Raw genomic sequence first — 6,275 nt, 5'->3', positions numbered from 1 at the left:
GGCAGGTGGGGATCGAACTCAATGAGGAAGTGGCTTAAACTTCTTTGTGCTGTGCTTTAACACGCTGCACCACCAGGGAGGGCCTCAACTGGATTTTTAAAAAAGATTTATTTATTCGTACAGAACTGGGGTACAGGCCAGAGGTGCAGGGGCAGTGAGAGGCTTTACTAGAGACAGAGCGGGGAGCAGAACAGGTAGATCAATGAAGTACACTGCTGAGGGGCATAGTGGGCAAGACAGGAGAGGTATGCCAGGCCATGTGGGTCACCTCCAGGGCTGGGGATCGAACTCACACTGAAGATGCTGGGGCCAGCTTGCAGTGCTGTGTCCTAACCTGCTGTGCTATGAGGGAGGGCCCTATTCAACTGGATTTTTGAAAATTGAATTTGCAGTAGCACCTTTCCTCACAAAGCACTTTTCAGGTTGGGGTGGTTAAGCCCTCTATAGCAGTTTTCTCTCCATTTACTTTAGAGAAAAGTACAAAGGGGTGGGGGGAAGTCATCACTTAAAAGTGAGCCTGTACATTTACTTACACATTTACTTACACTTGACTCTCCCAAGGCCTGCCACCTGCAGCATGATAGTAAATATTTGTTGAATGAATGAATGAAGTGAGAAGTGAAAGACTGAATTACGGAGTGGATAAATGCATAAGTTCACCAAGAGGAGAATAAAATAAGGACTCACGAAATTCGGCCCCTTGTGAGGCAGTGACACTCAAAGCTGACAGCGAGAGTCACTGCCCATATGTTAAATCTGAATCTTTGGGGGGTACAGCCAGGCATTGATATGTTTTAAAGTTCTGTAGGAGGTTCCAATGTTCAGCCAGAGTTGCCCACTGAGATGGGAGGGTTAAGGAGAGTCTCATAAAGGAAGTCATTTGCAACTGAACACCCTTTGAGGGTGGGTAGTTTTGACTGCCAGGCATGAACAGCAATGGGGAAGATGTCCTGACGCCTTTCCCTCCGGGTCACATTCCCAGTCTGTGTCTTACCCGATTCAGAGAGAGTGGGGACTAGGAAAAGGGAGCCTGGATAGGAAAGCAGTTTTCTCTCCTCCGTGTTGCACAAGAGCCTGGGACCTAGTGTCTGAGGGACTCAGGTGCGGCTGTGAACAGTCTCCAGAGGGAGCGTGCACAAGGGAATTTCTCTATCTTCTGATCTATCCTCAAGGACTCTCAAGGGAGGCTGAAGCTATCTCATCCTTAATAGTAATGTAACAGGGTGGTCCCTAGGAAAAGGGAAAGTTCCAGGTTCCCTGCCCCACCCAGAAGGAAGGTGGAGCTGAGCAGAGAAAAAGGAGAGAAAGAGGAGAGAAGAGAAGGAAATGAAGCTGGATGGAGAACAAGACGGAGACCTAAAGAAGCCACATGGAGCAGCAAGCATGTGATGAAGAAACTGGGCTTGTTTCCTGACCCTGGTCTGGTTAAAGGCAGATGTTGGTGAGATACCTGTAGGGAGGTGACTATGGCAGTGTTTATATTGATTTTGACTTTGCTCTTTTGCTCTCAGATTTGTCTGGCCATTTCTGACCCTTTACATGGGTCCCAGCCAGAAGGTGCTTTAGTCTAGTGGCAGCTTTCAGGCCTTGCTTTGGGCCAATCCCTTTTGGGTTGACTTTTGCCCACGAGGGGATGGGTAACTTCAGGTGTTTGATTTAGAAGTTATATTCTTTGTGTTCCGTATTGTATATTTACTGTATTAAAGTCCCTTTTCATTGAAGTTTTATATGTTTTGTCTTGTTGCGGCGGATGGCAGAACCCACTTAGAGCAGGCAGGTTTTGGGACTTTAGGGGTTTCTCTCTCCCCTGTCATATAACAGATTTTGTCCTATAACAGGTTTTGTTCTCTAACAGAATTGGGGTGCCCTATAACAGTAAGAGCTCATAAGATGATGGGAACATGAAGACTCCTTTCCTGAGGTGTCTCTCAAGGGGTCTGACAACCCACTGCTGGCTCCCGTGCTGCTGGTGTCTGGGCAGAGACCATAGGCTTTCTGCTGTTCCAGAAAGTGACACCACAATGGTTCTGGCAGCTTATACTTGAGCCCAAGAAGCTCACGGAATAATAATGCACTGGAGAAGGACAACAGCTAGAGAAATAGGAGAAATAAGAAAGCAATCAGGACATACAAAATAAAGACTTGCAAAATGTTAGCCTTACTGACAGAGATAAACTACAACCTGTGCAAAAATATAGTGAGAGAAAATGAAGGCTTTTATGGAAATTCTTTAAAGGAGCCTAGAATGTAGCAAACAAATATGACTTTTATATTAAAACAAATTGAATAAGGTGAAGAATGGGAGAGCCAGTGGGGAAACTCAATTCAGGGCCTCCAGGATCAAGTAGATGAAAAAATTCCAACCTCAAAGGCAATACAAAGATGAACACCTTCAGGGGAAACAGTAATTGCAAGAAAATTTCCTGCATTTAAAGGAGCAACAGTAAGTGTTAAGTTTCCACCAAATTCTACACCTAAGTGTATCTTGTTAATTTCCAAAGACAAAGTAATACTATTTCATGTTCACAGGTAAAAAGATAAAGGAAGGAGAATGAGAGGAGCACCCAGCAGTGCTGCACTGGCAGCTGGAGAGTAACATTTACATACGAACTGCAGGGAAGAGAAGAAACGCTGCAACCTCAGATGCGTATGTTAGTCAAGACATCCTTCATCTGTCAGGGAGAAAGGAAGATACCGAGGGTATGTAAAAGTTCAGAAAATATATTCTTCCCCTAGGGAACACTAGAGAAAGAAGTCTAACTAAATAACAATTGAATCAGAACAGAGAACTCAAGATCGGGGAAGAAGAAGAAGCCAAATGAGGATTCCTGAAGCAGGCAAGGAATGCACTGAGGAGATTCTAGTAGTAGCAATCTAGAATGTATCTTAGCATAATCTAAAGTGGGAGAGGGACAGAACAGTAAATCTCAGGTGTTTAAGACATCCCCTCTGGGAAGGGAGAGGAAAGTAAGGAAGAAAATGTATTCTAAAGTGGAAGTTGAATGAACTAAATAGAAAACAAAAACATAGTAGCCACTAAGTTAATTCAAAGGCTGATTCTTAAAAAAAATTCAACAAAACTGACAAAACTCTTCTAATTCTGATTACAGAGAATAAAAAATCAACAAGATTCTGAATGAAAAGGAGTCATTGTCACGATATGGAAGCAGTTATAATTATTATAGTAATGTATTATATGACAATAAATTTGATCTACAGGAAATTACCAAAATTAACCCAAGAAATGAAAACCTGAAAACTAATTATGGAGAAAGAGATGAGAAAGATGATTCTGTGATACCACTCAAAAGAGTATCAGAACAGATGGTTCTACAGTTTTCAAAACTTCAAAGACTAGATAATATCAATGTTAATTAATTTATTCTACTTTCTCTACTTTATGAAACAAGCATAATTTTAACACTAAAATCTGATAAATATAATATACAAAAGGAAACTATGTACCAATTGTACTTACAACCATAGATGCAAAAATTCTCAATAAAATATCAGCAAATAGAATATTACAATATGGCAAAAGCATAAGACATTGTAACGAATTTATACTGGGATTATAAACATAAACATAAAGAAATCTATTAACATAAATATTTCCCTCAGTAAGTTAAAGGAAAATCATATCACTTTACCAATAGTTCTTGAAAAAAAATTAATAAAATTCAACAGCTATAAGAAAAATAAAAATAGTACAAGTTGCCTTATGTAATAAACTCTTTTTATCAAAAACCAATAGCTAATATCAATCTAGTCAGCAAAATACCAAAAACATTTCAGTTAAAATCAAGAAATAGACAAGAAGACCTACTATTGCCTTTTTTTTTTTTTTAAGATGCATCTACTTATGCGTTCAAGAACCAGACAGTCATAAAAGTGCAGGGGGTGGGGGATGTTGAGAGAATTCACCAGAGACAGAGTGGGGAGCAGAACAGGCAGATGGACTGAAACACTGCATCAACTGAGGGGAGCAGCAGGTGTCAGGAGAGGTCTGCCACACCCTGTGGGTCAGCTCCCTGGCCAGGAATTGAACTCATGCTGCTGTGGTTGCTAGTAGCTTCACAGTGCTGTGCTTTAACCGGTTGCGCCACCAGAGAGGGCCCCCCACTATCATCTTTTTAAGTCAACATTTTCTTAGTGATTTAGAGATTAAAACAGATGTATTTAGGTAAGAAAATGAAGTTATTTGAAAGAAAAAATAAACAATTAGAATATCTCATTTTTGCTATTGATTCTGTTTTTTTTTTTCAACAGATTTGTTACCATTTAACATAATTTTGGAGATTTTTAAGAAATACAATAAGAAATTAAGGAACTGACAAAGTGTTTGACAATATATTTTCTTACACTAATGGCACAATTGCATTTCAGAATTTCAGGATATTTTAGTTTTAAAGTAATACTTAAATTAAAAATTTTATAAGATGTTGATATTTTTTAAAATGTATGCAAAAATTAATTCTCTATACCTTAGTTTATGAAATCTAAAAATGAGATGCTCAATTAATTTTAGTGACAAAAATCTATGAAATACTGAGGGATAAATAGAATTATGTGAAAGTTATAGAATTATGTGAAAAAATCTTATGAATAAGTATAAAACAACAGAAAAAATTTTAGCACCATACCATTTGTTTTTGGGAGTTAATATAAAACTAAATCCATTCTTCTAAAAAAATATGAATGTAATACAAGGCTCAAATACAATCCCAGAGGGCTTTTTAGTTGTTGTCAGTAAATTGTTTTGACATATAACTTCTATACAGACAAGTTCACAATTAAAAGGTGCCTGTATAACTATTCTTATAAAGAAATATAAACAACACCCACAAGTCCTTCTCATGACACTTTCTAGACTCTGTTTTATACCAGGGGATTGGCTATTTGACTTCTGATATCATGGAGTTATTTGCCTTCAACAGGATTTGTGATTTGACTTCTGATATCATGGAGTTATTTGCCTTCAACAGGATTTGTGATTTGACTTCTGATATCATGGAGTTATTTTGCCTTCAACAGGATTTGTGCTTTACCTGGATAAAATATGTTTAAAACTTACATGGAGGAATAAATGTCCCAAAAAGATGAAAATGAGTAACAGCAAGAGAGAGAGCCTGATCTTAATACATGTCAAAACACTCCAAAAAGCTCATGTAATCAAATTATTGTGCTTTAATATACAATGAGACCAGTTAGTGAGAGAAAGAGAATAGAAGATCAAAGAGTCATTTCTGGTATACAAGAGCACTTAATATGTGACAAAGTTGATAACTGAAGCGAGCAAGGAAAGGCCAGATTATTAAATACATACTAATTCTATTTACTATTCTCTAGAAGAACAAGTTGAATCACATCTTACACCATATACAAAATCAAATTTTAGCCATACCAAGAACTTTATACATTTATTAAAAAAGTGAAACAATAAATAACTTAGCAGTAAGTCTAGGTAAATGCCTAGATTGGAGAGATATCAGCACAGAAAACCCAGAACCTCTGAATAAAAGGATATATTTGCTACATTTAAATCCTACTAAGAGAAAATAGATAAAATGATTGGTTGGAGGGAAAAAGTGTCATACAGATGACAGATAAATGGTGTAGAATAGCTCTTATAAATCAATAAGGAAAACTAAATAACCCAATTGAAAAATGGGCCCCAAATTTCAATAGTTAATTTATAGAAAAGCAAATCCAAATGTCTCAAAACATTAGAAAAGCTACTCAGGCTCACTAACAAATTGAAATTTAAGTTTACAGTAACATCACTTTATGATTGAACAGAAAACATTCAAAAGTGGTAGTGACTTGCTAGTGGGGATGAGGGTAAAAAGTAATCTCCATATTTTGGGGCTGAAAATATGATGCTTCCACCTTTTGAAAACATATAATAAATTTTAAAGTACACATGCCTTTCAACCTTGGAATCTATCTGTAGATGCAAGTCATCATCCATAAATACATAGGCATAAGAATATTTCTTCATTATTTGTAGGGATAGAAACCTACAGTAAATGTCCATCAATAGACAAAGATAAATAAGGATAAATTATGAAAACATCTCATCAAGAGCTGTTATGTAGCCAATGTAAAAAATGAATGAGAGTCATACCAGGTGACCGAGAAGTAAGAAGAGAAGATATAGTACATGAATGACCTATGGTTTTCAAAGCAACAAACTACAAAACTCCAAGCAAATTGAGATGACATATATTCATCTATCTATCTATATCTATATCGTACTTACACTATTGATACCT

The sequence above is a fragment of the Condylura cristata genome, unplaced genomic scaffold (genome assembly GCF_000260355.1).
Source record: "Condylura cristata isolate star-nosed mole 26May11 unplaced genomic scaffold, ConCri1.0 scaffold00009, whole genome shotgun sequence".
In the NCBI taxonomy this organism is placed as follows: domain Eukaryota; kingdom Metazoa; phylum Chordata; class Mammalia; order Eulipotyphla; family Talpidae; genus Condylura; species Condylura cristata.
This window is presented reverse-complemented; position numbering follows the sequence as displayed.